The 15,322-nt window shown below is 45.8% G+C and overlaps 1 protein-coding gene across 12 annotated transcripts in view; it reads right to left on the reverse strand.

Annotated features, from left to right (window-relative positions):
* Positions 1-15,322, reverse strand: part of HIC2 (HIC ZBTB transcriptional repressor 2) — a 137,151-nt gene that overhangs the window by 48,480 nt on the left and 73,349 nt on the right. For 11 of the 12 annotated variants that reach the window (XR_014506049.1, XM_083418310.1, XM_083418319.1 and 8 more), the window contains exon 2: positions 6,335-6,383. The exons of the other annotated variant lie outside the window; for it this stretch is intronic. The gene's annotated coding sequence lies outside the window, so the exon portion shown is untranslated. The remainder of the gene's footprint in view (positions 1-6,334; positions 6,384-15,322) is intronic. 12 annotated transcript variants of the gene reach the window in all.

Genomic DNA, 15,322 nt, shown 5'->3' on the forward strand with positions numbered 1-15,322 from the left:
CTGAAGGCAGCCCTGTTTAGGGAGGTTTTTAATATTTAATGCTGTATTGTTTTTAACACTTGATTGGGAGCCGCCCAGAGTGGCTGGGGAAACTCAGCCAGATGGCCGGGGTATAATTATTATTATTATTATTATTATTATTATTATTATTATCATCCCTCCGTGCCGAACAAGAATGAGCAGCTGAGAAACGGCGCGTGATCCGTGGTGCCCATTTCCAGACAGAAATGCTGATTGCGTTGGATGACCCATGCGGTGCATTGCAAGAAGCATCCAAGGGAGAAGGGGGGGGGTGTCTGGGGGTCTGGAAAGCAGGACACAAACTCGATGAAGCCAAGGGTCTGGCTCCACACAGAGCCTCTTTGGAAGAGATTGCGGGGCGTGCTGTGAGAAGGAAACCTCAGCATCTAGAGCGCCGATGCCAAAACGAATATTTTCGAAAGGAAGAGGAGCACGGCACCAAACGGAGGAATGTTATGGATAAACAGAAAAAAGGTTTGGAAATGCTGGTGTTTATGCTGCCTGGAGCTCTGTTTCTTGAACAGGTGCTCAACGGGAAACAAAGTAATAAAAATGAAGCCGGTACAGTGGTACCTCGGGCTACATACGCTTCAGGTTACAGACTCCACTAACCCAGAAATATTACCTCAGGTTAAGAACTTTGCTTCAGGATGAGAACAGAAATCTTGCAGCAACGGGAGGCCACATTAGCTAAAGTGGTGCTTCAGGTTAAGAACGGTTTCAGGTTAAGAACGGACCTCTGGAACGAATTAAGTACTTAACCCGAGGTACCACTGTAAATGTTCACATTTTCTGTGGCTGAAGTTTTGCCAAAGTCTGCTGACGGCTCATTATAATGGCTTTATTGCAGAGATGGGGGGGAAGAAGGGCTCCGGAAGATAATGGACACCAGTTCCCTTCAGTCCCAGCTAACGTAGAATCATAGAAATGTAGAGCTGGATGGGACTGAGAAGGTCATCTAAGCCAAACTCCTGCAATGCAGGAATCCTGCGCAGAGTCGTCCCTGGGTGAGAAGACTCTTATTTATGGAGGTAACTTACAGGGTCCTGCCAAGAATACAATTTAAGAATGCCAAGGCTGGGAAGCCTTTTTTGCAGACCACATTTTCTCATGGGCAAAATTGGTGGTGTTTTCACTTTATAGTGACAGGCGTGGCTAGAGGAAATAGAGGGCGGAGAAACAAATTTGACTCTCTCTCTCTCACCTTCGCAGGGACGCAGGTGGCGCTGTGGGTTAAACCACAGAGCCTAGGACTTGCCGATCAGAACGCTGGCGGTTCGAATCCCTACGACGGGGTGAGCTTCCGTTTCTCGGTCCCTGCTCCTGCCAACCTAGCAGTTCGAATGCACGTCAAAGTGCAAGTAGATAAATAGGTACTGCTCCAGCGGGAAGGTAAACGGCGTTTCCGTGTGCTGCTCTGGTTCGCCAGAAGCGGCTTAGTCATGCTGGCCACATGACCCGGAAGCTGTACGCCGGCTCCCTCGGCCAATAAAGCAAGATGAGCGCCGCAACCCCAGAGTCGGTCACGAGTGGACCGAATGGTCAGGGGTCCCTTTACCTTTTTACCTCACCTTTGCACATAACCTGCATTGCAGCCAGCCGGTCCTACACGCCCGTTAATATATGCTCCCATCTCCATCCTGCCATCCAGACAAGCAAGAGCATTATCATACTTCCAGGGCGCATTTCCACTTGAGGATGTGGAGCAGAGTTGGCAAAGGGTGTGGTCTGAGGGAGGGAGGACCTACGGAGAGCCCCAAGGGTCAAACAGGAACACCACACTTGGCCACCAGCCCTGTGACACCCCGCCACCCTTTTTCCAGAGTCACACACCATTGTGGTTCTTAAAGGTAATGGTAAGGGGACCCCTGGCCATTAAGTCCAGTCGTGGCTGACTCTGGGGTTGCAGCCCTCATCTCGCTTTATTGGCCGAGGGAGCCAGCGTACAGCTTCTGGGTCATGTGGCCAGCATGACTAAGCCGCTTCTGGCCAACCAGAGCAGCACACGGAAATGCCGTTTACCTTCCCGCCGGAGTGGTACCTATTTATCTACTTGCACTTTGACGCGCTTTCGAACTGTGAGGTTGGCAGGAGCAGGGACCGAGCATTGTGAGCTCACCCCGTTGCGGGGATGTGAACTGCCGACCTTCCGATCGGCAAGCCCTATCTGTGGTTTAACCCACAGTGCCACGCGCTGTGGTTCTTACTGGGGTCTAAAACTGAACTGGTTCCCCACTCTCAGTTCCAAGTACAGTCGTACCTTGGAAGTAGAATGGAATCCGTTCCAGAAGTCCGTTCGACTTCCAAAAGTTTGGAAACCAAAGTGCGGCTTCTGATTGGCTGCAGGAAGCTCCTGCAGGCAATCAGAAGCCACGTCGAACGTTTGGCTTCCAAAAAAAGTTTGAAAACCGAAACACTCACTTCCAGTTCAGGAGCTGAAATGTTTGCCAAATAAGCCATTCAAGATCCAAGGTACGACTGTACGAAGAACATAGGGGTTTGATGACCGTGTTGCTGGGCGATAAGAGAATCACCCGCTGAGAATCACAGGAAATGTTTGTCTCCAATCTCTCCCGGAAGCCCAAATCTGGAAGTCACCCTACCCATTTTCTGGTCACTCTGGCGCAGATCAGATGGAAGATGCTGCGAGCGGGTCTTTGCTTTGCATTCCCCTCAAGCCGCCGACAGCAGCTGTCAAAACTGAAATGTAGAAGTCCTTTGGGGGTAGGCGCTCCTAACCTTTGCGAGGGGGCCATCGTAATTTCCCTCCCCTTTACCCAGAGTCATCCGCTAATGAAGTCTGTCGTATTAAGAGCTCGAGAGAAGGGAAACCGCCCAAACGGCCGACGCAGCCATCTCGCGAGCCGGCCAGGAAGAATCCTTGGAACCTAACTTTCCCCTTCAACAATAGTTTATGGTTCCAAGGAATACTGCACATATGCGTGTGCAAACACACACACATACACACGCACCCCAGAGAGCATGGGGGAAGGGGAGAGAGCAGAGCCACACGGAATTTTTTCCGTTTTGTGTAAGTAATCACAATCAAGAGAGAAGACGCAGTCCCATCTTGCATTTCCTTGCCTCAGCCAAAAGGGTCAGGAAGAGGTTATGGGAAAATATGAAACATGTGTCTCTTGGATAGAAAGATCTAACACATGCTCCCTTGCAGGAAATGTACAGGAAAGAACCCAAGAGGACGGTTGCGCGCTCGCCAAAGCATTCCCATAGAAACAAACGCTAAATAACATCTTGGTTATGGATTTCGCATGTGTGTTCATCACCTGAACTGCTGGCCCCGGAATCAACTCCAAGGTTCTCTCTCCCCATCACCGCCCCACCTTCTTCAATATTTTTCTTCTCCAATGTTCTCACTGGCTGTAAATGCTTTCTGCCTAAAACAGTAACACAGAAAGGCTGGTCACCTTCCATTTCCTCCTCTCTTTGGGGCGTCTGCTAAAAACATTTCTGTTCAGACAAGCCTACCCAGATACTTAGGATGTTGTTTTGCGTTTTAATCCATTTACTGTACAGCTTGTTGTTGATTTCAACTTTTTAAAATGTTTTCAATCGGTGATTCCCTAATTTTCAAGCTACCACCCTGCTTGGTTCCAGAAACTCATCCCCAGCGTCCCCTGTCCAATTCGGAACAGTAACAATGGCGCATCTGTTCAAAGGTCAATTGAAATTATTGAGTTTAATGAATTCAACAAAGCTAATGAACTTGATACAGTGATACTAAAGGTAAAGGGACCCCTGACCATTAGGTCCAGTCCTGGCTGACTCTGGGGTTGCGGCGCTCATCTTGCTTTATTGGCCGAGGGAGCCAGCGTACAGCTTCCGGGTCATGTGGCCAGCATGACTAAGCCGCTTCTGGCGAACCAGAGCAGCGCACGGAAACGCCGTTTACCTTCCCGCCGGAGTGATACCTATTTATCTACTGGTACTCTGATGTGCTTTCGAACTGCCAGGTTGGCAGGAGCAGGGACCGAGCAACGGGAGCTCACCCCGTCACAGGGATTCGAACCGCCGACCTTCTGATTGGCAAGTCCTGGGCTCTGTGGCTTAAGCCACAGCGCCACCCGTGTCCCAGTACAGTGAGACTAGTTTTTTCAAAATCTGATAGCTAGGACTTATAACTCCAGTGCCGCCCCCACACCCGGCAATCCCATCCCGTTTAGAAGCAATACCACTCACTAGCAGGATACCACCCACTTTAGGAACCACTGCTTTAAATTATGGCTGTTGATTGTTTTATCAATAATATGATTGTTTTATCTTTTTGTAAACCACACTTGGTGGAGGGGTTGCATATATATTTTTTACACAATCAATTGGTGCATAACTCTCATGAAATAAATGTGTGTGTTTATTTGGTAGGATGTGCCACTTAATTAAATCTTCAGCTGATTAATCACGTAGGTGCATTAAGCTGGTGAAACCGGAATGTGGATAAACCAATTGTTTATCCTATACCCTTTCTAAAAATGCTGGCTCTTTGGGGGTTTTGTATTGGGTTGTTGGTTTTGTTTTGATCTGATGTATTTGATATTTTATGTGAACCGCCCTGAGACCTTCGGGTGTAGGGCGGTATAGGAATTAAATGATAATGATAATGATAATAATAATAATAGTTCAAAAGGGGCAGAGGACACTCTCCTTATATCGATCAGGGATGCAGAATCTGAAGCGCCCTGGCCCAATGTTGTAGGCTCTACAACTCCCCCTTGTCCAGTTATCAGGGCATGATGTGAGTTGTAGTTCAGCAATATTGGGGGGTGTATGCGTCCCACGGAGAGCGCAAAATATGGTCTGAAGCTCAACATCAAAAAAACTAAGATCCTGGCCACTGGTCCCATCACCTCTTGGCAAATAGAAGGGGAGGAAATGGAGGCAGTGATAGATTTTACTTTCTTGGGCTCCATGATCACTGCAGATGGTGACAGCAGCCACAAAATTAAAAGACGCCTGCTTCATGAGAGAAAATCGATGACAAACGTAGACAGCTTCTTAAAAAGCAGAGACATCACCTTGCCGACAAAGATCCGTATAGTTAAAGCTATGGTTTTCCCAGTAGTGATGTATGGAAGTGAGAGCTGGACCATCAAGAAGGCTGGTCGCCGAAGAATTGATGCTTTTGAATTATGGTACTGGAGGAGACTCCTGAGAGTCCCATGGACTGCAAGAAGATCAAACCTCTCCATTCTGAAGGAAATCATCCCTGAGTGCTCCCTGGAAGGACAGATCCTGAAGCTGAGGCTCCAATACTTTGGGCACCTCATGAGAAGAGAAGACTCCCTGGAAAAGACCCTGATGTTGGGAAAGAATGAGGGCACAAGGAGAAGGGGACGACAGAGGGCGAGATGGTGGGACAGTGTTCTTGAAGCTACCAGCATGAGTTTGACCAAACTGTGGGAGGCAGTGGAAGACAGGAGTGCCTGGCGTGCTCTGGTCCATGGGATCACGAAGACTCGGACATGACTAAACGACTAAACAACATGTGTCCCACAGGTCCCTTCTATCCCTGGTGGTTGCACTTCTTTTATTAACAACCCAGCATTTACCCATCACTAGGGACTCCTAGAGCAAAGGCCCTCAACTATACATTTCTGCAGATTCTAATGGGCGCCTAATGCAGAACCGCAACACCTTTCTCTCAGAGAAATCCCTCTGGAATAACCACCAGACCCGTCCCCCTCTTCACGGGGTGCACAGGCCTGCACTGAAAAGCGATTATACGACCCCTCTTCTTTGCTAACTACCCTGATCTGAGTAGTACAAGAAGCTATGGATGGACAAATCTGTCAGTTTTGGGTTCTCCCAGTTTCTCAATTTACCACTCCTAAATTCAATCTGCCATCATTTCTGCATCAGCTGTAAGATTTAGCACTCACATTTTTGCGCCGACTTTTACCCCAAACGCACACTTCCTGGAATCACTTTACTGCATTTTTTTTATGTCACTCTTACCCATTCATGCGTTCTCAGGCACATTTCCCCCTAATATATGCATTTTATGGTTTTAAGAGAACCGCCCTGCAAAACGTGGAGAGCTTCGGCTCTCGTATAAGTCGAAGGAGGTGCATTTAAGCTCGGTGTGTTGTTTCAGGAAGAGCAAATCAGGTAGATTCGCTTTGAAATGAGAAACAAACCACATTTCTCCTCCATCCCTGGTGGGAATGCACAACGAGATTTAACTAGTCGGTGTAAGTCTTGGATACAACACAGCATTTCCATTTCTGGACAGCATAAGAAGCTAAGAGCATTTTAAATATATATTTGTGTTTGTTTGTGGTGTGTGTGTTTTTCTTACCTCAGCTACCAACAGGGGGAGTTCGCCCTGGGGCAACAGGCAACATTACCTGTGGGAAAGAGAGAGAAAGAGGTCAGTGGTCAATTGGTTTTGATCAGGGGTGAATAGCAAACCCTTATTGTTTCCTCTCCATCATTTACCCCTCTACCCTGCTCTGCTAAAATAGGGGTGGGGAGAGACTTGGGAACCCAGGGCCACAAATGGCCCTCAGTTTAATTCCATGCAGGTGAAGCGGGGGAGGGGGTCGAATCCTGAAAGGAAGTTATTTTTGGGGGGTGCTGAAAAAGAAATAGGGGGGAGAGAGAAACAGAGAGGGGGGGTTGAAAGAGAGGAAAGGGTGGAGACAGGGGGTTGCCAGAGAGAAAGGGTGGGGTCCCATCTCCCCATTCTTGGTTCTGGCTCTCTACAGTACAGTGGTACCTCGGGTTAAGTACTTAATTTGTTCCGGAGGTCCGTTCTTAACCTGAAGCACCACTTTAGTTAATGGCGCCTCCTGCTGCTGCCGCCACACCGCCGGAGCATAATTTCTGTTCTCATCCTGAAGCAAAGTTCTTAAACCGAGGTAATATTTCTGGGTTAGCAGAGTCTGTAACCTGAAGTGTATGTAACCTGAGGTGCCACTGTATAGTGGTACCTTGGTTCTCAACCTTAATCCGTTCCGGAAGTCCATTCCAAAACCAAAGCGTTCCAAAACCAAGGCGTGCTTTCCCATAGAAAGTAATGCAAAATGGATTAATCTGTTCCAGACTTTTAGAAACAACCTCTAAAACAGCAATTTAGCACGAATTCTACTATCCAACGAGACCACTGATCCATAAAATGAAATCAATAAACAATGTATTGAAGTCACACAATCCATCAACAGCTGAACTGGGGTTCCACACAGTCACAAAAACAAAACAAAAAGAGCCGCATAAATAAAACAGCAAAATAAATAACAAAAACAGACAGCCCTCAGTGCAACACTCAAATCGGAAGCCTAACACTCAAAACGGAGCATGTTCGGCTTCCGGAAAAAGTTTGCAAACCGGAAAACTTACTTCCGGGTTTGACGGGTTTGGGTTCCAAGTTCTTTGAGTACCAAGGCATTTGAGAACCAAGGTACCACTGTATGTTAATATATAGATAGTAAAAACAGCAGCACTATTAAAAGCCGTTTCCTTGAAAACAATCAGTTCCCGAAAGCCTGTTGTGGAAAAATGGTCTTCAGCTTGCCAGCGGAAGCACAGCAAGGATATGACCCCTATTTGTGCCCCTCCAAACTCCCCTGAGGACGGTCAGGAAATAAATGTGGTTCGGTTTTGTGCCAAACCTTTGTGTAAATCATTGGTTCTCATCTGCAGAACGCACACAGGCAAGACCCTGAGCCTTAACCTGGTTATCATGCCTGCGTCTCTGTAGTCGAAAGCGGTGGCTTTAATGAATGTCATTCGCGGGATGCCTGAACCATTCACACTTAGAGTACGTATCTGTTCCAGCTTGCAAAATAGAATGCATGGTGTGCTCCTGGGGTTTGTGTGTGTCGGGGAAGAGTTGCATTTGATGCCTGAAATGGTTTGCAGAAGGGCAGGGATTGCATTGGTTAGTGACACGTTAAAGGTAAAGGGACCCCTGACCATTAGGTCCAGTCGCAGACGACTCTGGGGTTGCGCGCTCATCTCACTTTATTGGCTGAGGGAGCCAGCATACAGCTTCCGGGTCATGTGGCCAGCAGGACTAAGCCGCTTCTGGCGAACCAGAGCAGCACACGGAAACGCCGTTTACCTTCCCGCCAGAGCAGTACCTATTTATCTACTTGCGCTTTGACGTGCTTTCGAACTGCTAGGTTGGCAGGAACAGGGACTGAGCAATGGGAGCTCACCCAGTCGCAGGGATTTGAACCACCAACCTTCTGATTGGCAAGCCCTAGGCTCTGTGGTTTAACCCACAGCGCCGCCCACGTCCCAGTGACACGTTAGCGAAATTGAATTTCAACATGCTTGCTTAGCAGACAACCCTGCTGCTTGTCAAAGGTTTTTAGGTGCTTACAAACATATATCAAAATCTCTGGGCCTTAATTTGCATTGGGTTGGGTCTAAAAGCATTCAGGAGCGGAAAACTTTCCAGTCTACCCAAAGCATTTTGTAAAAAACACCAGGCAAGGCGTATTGCGAACCTGTTGCGAACTGTGGTTGGATGGCGATGACCACCATTACCTGTCAAAGCTAGCAGATGAAACAGCCACAACAAGCTCTGAGTCAGATCTCTCTATCAAGTTAGGGAAGCGCCGAGATGTGTTGCTGCGCTGTGTTGAGCAAATTGATGGACTGTGATTTAGTGACCATCCTGTGTGTATGCCTCTATCCATATCCCTCTGCATATTGCCCCTCCTATTGTCTGGGTCACCCCTGTGAAGGCAAAAGGGGGCTGGTTTTCTCAATAGGCATTTCTTTTAGGATAGAGGGAGGGAATCATTTTTAATGTTGGTTGCATTGCCCCAGGCATAATCTGTTGGTGGGCAGGGGGTGTTCATGCTTTCAGCAGAAGCCAATACAATGGTACCTTGGTTCTCAAACACCTTGGTACTCAAAGAACTTGGAACCCAAACCCGTCAAACCCGGAAAGGAGTGTTCCGGTTTGTGAACATTTTTCGGAAGCCGAACGTGCTCCGATTTGAGTGCCACACTTCCATTTTGAGTGTTACACTGAGGTCTGTCTGTTTTTGCTATTTATTTTGCATTTTTGTTTTTGCGGCTCGCTTGTTTTTGCGACTGTGTGGACCCAGTTCAGCTACTGATTGATTGTGTGACTGTGGTACATTGTTTAGTGCTTTCATTTTATGGATCAATGGTCTCTTTAAATAGTAAAATTCATGTTGAATTCCTGTTTTAGGTGTTGTTTTTAAAAGTCAAGAAAGGATTAATCCATTTTGCATTACTTTCTATGGGAAAGCGCGCCTTGGTTTTGGAACGCTTTGGTTTTGGAACGGACTTCCGGAATGGATTCAGTTTGAGATCCAAGGTATGCTGTATATGTTCTCTTCTTGTTTTAATTCTATTACAGTTTAATTATATATTTTTTTACTATTATCTTTTATTTGTTTTCTGCATTTTTCCCCATCTGCTAATTTTTGTAAGCTGCCTTGAGCCCCGACTGAGGGAAAGGTGCGATGTTAATAATAATAATAATAATAATAATAATCTCCCACGTTTGAACTATTTATGTGCGCAACAACAGCAGCCAGAATCCTGTACATGCAGGAATGGAAAGAAGGAGAAGAACTAACTAAGGAGGAATGGCTTCGAAAGTTAATGGACTATGCAGAAATGGCGAAATTGACAGCAAAAGTAAGAGATAAAAGAGATGAACAGTTTATGGAAGAGTGGAGACCCTTTCCAGACTATTTGAAGAACTGTTAAATGAAAATGTGGGCAGGGTACAAATTATGAGCTGCGGAATGAAAACAGTGACAAGTGAAATAGAGGATAATTGTATTAGATTTAAGCATGCTGTATAAAGCAGTAGGTATAAAGTGGGAATAAAAACATAATGGAAGTAAGGGTGGGAAATAAAAATATCAAGAAAAATATATATTGAAAAGCATATACAGTCGTACCTCGGATCCCGAACGCCCTGGAACACGGACGTTTTGGCTCCTGAACGCCACAAACCCGGAAGTGATTGTTCCGATTTGTGAACTATTTATGGAACCCGAACGCCCCATGGGGTTTCCACGGCTTCTGATTGGCTGCAGGAGCTTCTTGCAGCCAATCAGAAGCTGCAATTTGGTTTTCGAATGTTTTGGAAGTCGAACGGATTTCAGGAATGGATTCCACTTGACTTCAAAGGTACGACTGTACGGTGCAAATAAAAAATATGTAATAACAATAACGATAATAATAAATATACTAGCAATGATATGGAAGGAAGATTCAACTGAGAGGCTGCCGTGAGTTTAACAGTCCAAGCTGTCTGCACTGCACTGTGATACCTCAAGAGGATTGTGGCCAGTTATCAACGAAAAACAAGCGTGTCGACGCCTTAGGACCTTAACCGGTTCATTTCAGTCAATCAAATCATCATAGCCAATAGAGCAAAATTAAAAAGCACACAGCACCCAATAATCTAAGAGGAAAACAGATTGCAGGGTACAACATATGAACAATCATACAATTGGTCCCTGAAGAGAAGTCTTTTCAGTTTCAGGTGGTGAGTTGTTCTCTTGCTCACATTGCTACTGACATAAATTTAACATGGGCAGTGATAAGTTTTTATCTTCCATTAGATGTTCAACATAAAATTGAACTGACTGTTCTGGAATAGTTTGGTCAGCAAAGCGTGCGCCATATGCTGCCAAACTCCCAATGCCAAAATTTCAGAACAGAAGGACGTGATCCATAGAACTAGAAAAGCAACATCTAAATCCGGCAATGGTAGAATTCACATTTCGAACTTTTCCAAATGTCATTACAGAAATCCAACTGGGAGATACTTCAGAATGAATAACAAAACCACTCAAAATTCATCCAAAAGACTAGAGAGATTCAACCAAACCGTGATTTACCAGCAATTTACCAATTTCTAATTCAACAATTAAACTCTGCCGTGATGAAAAAGAAAACCAAGTCCCCTTTTTTTCTACCCCTTCCACAGACAGTCCACCAATTGAAATTCAAACTGAAATACTTTATTGTCACTTGTACAACTTGAATACAGTGAAATAATACGAATATGAAATAATATGGAACACATTAGGTAGACAGATCAGCAGAATATGAACATCTAAATATATTTTGCCAAACCCATGCATATTTTTAATGGGACAACATTTCCCCCTCACATCCCTTTCAGCTCGAATTAATCTCCGGTCACAGTGATACAATGAAAAGCCATGGTTTCATGGTTCAGACGCCTGTTGCGCCAATGATAAATGGTATCCCTTCATTAACAGCAGCAACACATATATAAAAGGCACCAGTAATAACTGGGGCATAATAAATGGAGCTCTGTAGCTCCAGAGATGGTAACTTCCATTAATAAAATTAAAGCTGCATGGAGCTTTAAGTGCTCACTCAACAATAGGAAACATAAGAACATATAAGAGGAGCCTTGCTGGATGAGGCTAGCGGCCCAACTATGAGGAGGATGAATTAAATTTGTATACCGCCCTTCACCCGCAGATCTCAGGGCAGTCCAAACCATAAAATCACAATATAAAAAACACAAAATCTAATTCAGCGTCTTCTTCTTATAGTGGCCAATCGGGTATCTATGGGAAGCCTCGCATTCTGCGGCCACAGAGGCGGAATATAGCTTTATCCTCCAATTGCTCCTACTCTCTTACAACAGAAAAATCTGTGACTCAAAATAAAATAAATGAGTGAGCAAGCACGTTTGTGTGTATACATATGTGTGTGTGCATGTGAGAGAGAGCAGAATCCTTAATAACTGCCCCCAACCCCCAGTCTCCTTGCCTATTGGTTTCAGTGGGTACCCCAAAGTACTATTATTATTACAGTGGTACCTCGGGTTACAGACGCTTCAGGTTACAGACGCTTCAGGTTACAGACTCGCTAACCCAGAAATAGTACCTCGGGTTAAGAACTTTGCTTCAGGATGAGAACAGAAATCGCACGGCGGCAGCGGGAGGCCCCATTAGCTAAAGTGGTACCTCAGGTTAAGAACAGTTTCAGGTTAAGAACGGACCTCAGGAACGAATTAAGCTCTTAACCAGAGATACCACTGTACTACTACTACTACTACTACTACTACTACTACTACTATTATTATTATTATTATCCTCCACTCATCTGACTGGGTTGCCCCAGCCACTCTGGGTGCCTCCCAACAAAATATTAAAAACACTAATATCAAAATGATTGCAACATTCTAAATAAGCGCCCCTCCTACCCCCCCCCCGCAAATTTGAAAAGCCTTCTGGAAGGGGGCGCTGGCAGAGAAGTACAATGGTACCTCAGGAGTTGAACGGAATCCGTTCCGGAAGTCCATTCGACTTCCAAAATGTTCAGAAACCAAGGCGTGACTTCCGATTGGCTGCAGGAAGCTCCTGCAGCCAATTGGAAGCTGCGTCAGACGTTCAGGTTCCGAAGAACGTTCGCAAACCAGAACACTCACTTCCGGGTTTGCGGCGTTTTTGGGAGCCAAAACGTCCGAGTCACAAGGCGTTCGTCAACCAAGGTAGGACTGTCACTCCATGTTGTATTTCTACACTAGGGCAGGGAGAGAAACTGCTGTCTGAAATCCTGAAGGGCTGCTGCCAGTCAGTGTAGACAACACTGAGCTGAATTGATCTGACTGGGCATAAGGCAGTTTTCTATATCCCTCTTTGTATCTCAGTCATTATCTGTACCAGACGAAGGACTATTTTTCTAGAAAAAGAGGTGGCAAATTTGCCATAAACGGTGCCCACCTGAGAGGTGCCGCAACTGAGTTCCAGCTGGAAAAAAAATTCTGGCCAGATATGAAATGGTTTCTATATAAGATTGGGGTTTTCTTAACACCATTACAAAAATAAAATAATACAAGAAGTTTTTTGTTGTTAAATCGCCCTGAAAGGTTTTGCAGGAAACGATTCACAAATGAATGGGTACCTGGGATAGCTCAGTCGGTAAAGCACGACTCTTAATCTTAGTGTTGTGGGTTCGAATCACACACGGGGGAAAAGATTGCTGTGTTGCAGGGAGCTGGACTAGATGACCCTCGTGGCCCTTTCAAACTCTACAATTTTGCAATGATTCCATGAAAGAAAAAATGTGTTTCGCAATGCTTCCTCCGCCCCCCCCCCCCCGATCACCCGTTGCGCACAAACTCACATTCAGTGGTCTGGGAGGCAAATGCCTGCACACACAAACAAACACACCCCATTATCTGGGACTGCGCAGAGACCAAGAGAAAGATAATCCCACAAGAACAAAATAAAGCCAAGAATGTAGGACAGTAAAAAAAAGAAATATGCAGCAGATATATACAGCAGTTGCAGGAATATGAAAGCAAATGAGCAACTATCAGCCGAAACGGACTTAGTAAAGTCGTACCTTACATCCCAAAAGCCTTGCGAGGCGAACGTTTTGGCTCCTGAACGCCACAAACCCGGAAGTGACTAATCCGGTTTGAGAACGTTCTTTGGAACTCTAACGTCCGATGTGGGTCCCGTGGCTTCCGATTGGCTACAGGAGCTTCCTGCAGCCAATCGGAAGCTGCGGCTTGGTTTCCGAATGTTTTGGAAGTCGAACGTTTTGGAAGTCGGACTGTACAATACAAGCCCCAGTTTGATTTTGTGTGCGTTTTAGTTAGGGATAAAGGCTCCCTTATACAGTCATACCTCGGGTTACAGCCACTTCAGGTTGTGTTTTTTCGGGTTGCGGACCACCGAAACCCAGAAGTACCTGAACGGGTTACTTCCGGATTTCAGCAGTCGCACATGTGCAGAAGCCCTAAATTGCACTTTGCGCATGCACAGAAGCGCTGAATCGCAACCTGCGCATGCGCAAACGTGAGTTGTGAACACTGCGGGTTGTGAACGTGCATCCTGCACGGATCATGTTCACAACCCGAGTGTCCACTGTACTGCTGGAGGAGACTCTTGAGAGTCCCATGGACTGCAAGAAGATCAAACCTCTCCATTCTGAAGGAAATCAGCCCTGAGTGCTCACTGGAAGGACAGATCCTGAAGCTGAGACTCCAATACTTTGGCCGCCTCATGAGAAGAGAAGACTTCCTGGAAAAGACCCTGATGTTGGGAAAGATGGAGGGCACAAGGAGAAGGGGACGACAGAGGGCGAGATGGTTGGACAGTGTTCTCGAAGCTACAAACATGAATCTGACCAAACTGCGGGTGGCAGTTGAAGACAGGAGCGCCGGGCGTGCTCTGGTCCAGGGGGTCACAAAGAGTCGGACACGACTGAACAACTAAACAACAACAACAACAATAAATTTAATTAACAGCAACAACAACAGACCAATACTTAGGGACTGAACGCAGAGTATGCAAAGTGGTGCTCCCACCACTGAGCAACACAGCCCTTCCCCTCCACTCAAGACCCCAAGACATTTTGCAGAACATGAAAAGGCGCAGAGACATCCCGTTGCCTTGAACCCTCATCACCTGTTGCCAAATGCCAATTCAGATCAAGAACCAGAGAGGTAGAGAATGGGGGGGGGGGGCGTTAAGTGAAGGGGGTGTAAAGAGAGAAAAAGGAAAGGAAAAAAAATTCCGAGATTGAGGACTCAGGATGGGGTGAGAGCAGGGCAGGAAGAACCCGAGTGAGCATCTAAGATCGCAGTGTACAATTTCTTGGCTCGTCTCCAGCAGCTGGAAAGCATTCTATGGACTCAGGCCAAAATGTTAAGTTATTATATTCAAAAGACCATCTGAATCTCTCCCCCCCCCCCCTCCAGCTCAAGTGAGGCCGGCTTGCGGCTCTCGTTTATGCTGTATATCAACTGAATATCAAACCACATTTTCCGCCTCCTGAATAATAAAAGCTTGGTAGTTTAGGCCTCCCATATGGTCTATTGTTAACATTATTTCCAAACACCCGGGCTGCTGCTCTGTTTCTGAGGGCTCCACACAGCATTCCAGGAGTATTGCTTAAATCTCTTTCTTAAGGGCACAAACACACAGAAACTGGCATTACGAAAACCAAGACAAAGAGTTAAAAGCAGAAACAAACTGAATTACACCCCAACACTGATGGTGTTTTGAGTGCTCATTGAAGTCAAGATACCTCAGATGGAACTGAAAGCGATTTGATACACGCAATTGCTGTCATTTCAAAATGGTTTTATGGTGCAATGGCTTCAAAACCGAAATTTATATATGCAATTGTTTCAACTGCTTTTTTTTTTTTACGTGTTCACGTTACTGCTTTTACTGCGCAGCGTGTTTCTTTGAAGTGCCTAATGAGAAGGGATCAATAAATGAAGAACAGGTAGATCTATATCTATGTAACTGTTATAACATTACAGTGTTTGTTTGCGTGCGTAAAA

The sequence above is a fragment of the Podarcis tiliguerta genome, assembly GCF_965153285.1.
Source record: "Podarcis tiliguerta genome assembly, chromosome: 16".
Taxonomy (NCBI): Eukaryota; Metazoa; Chordata; class Lepidosauria; order Squamata; family Lacertidae; genus Podarcis; species Podarcis tiliguerta.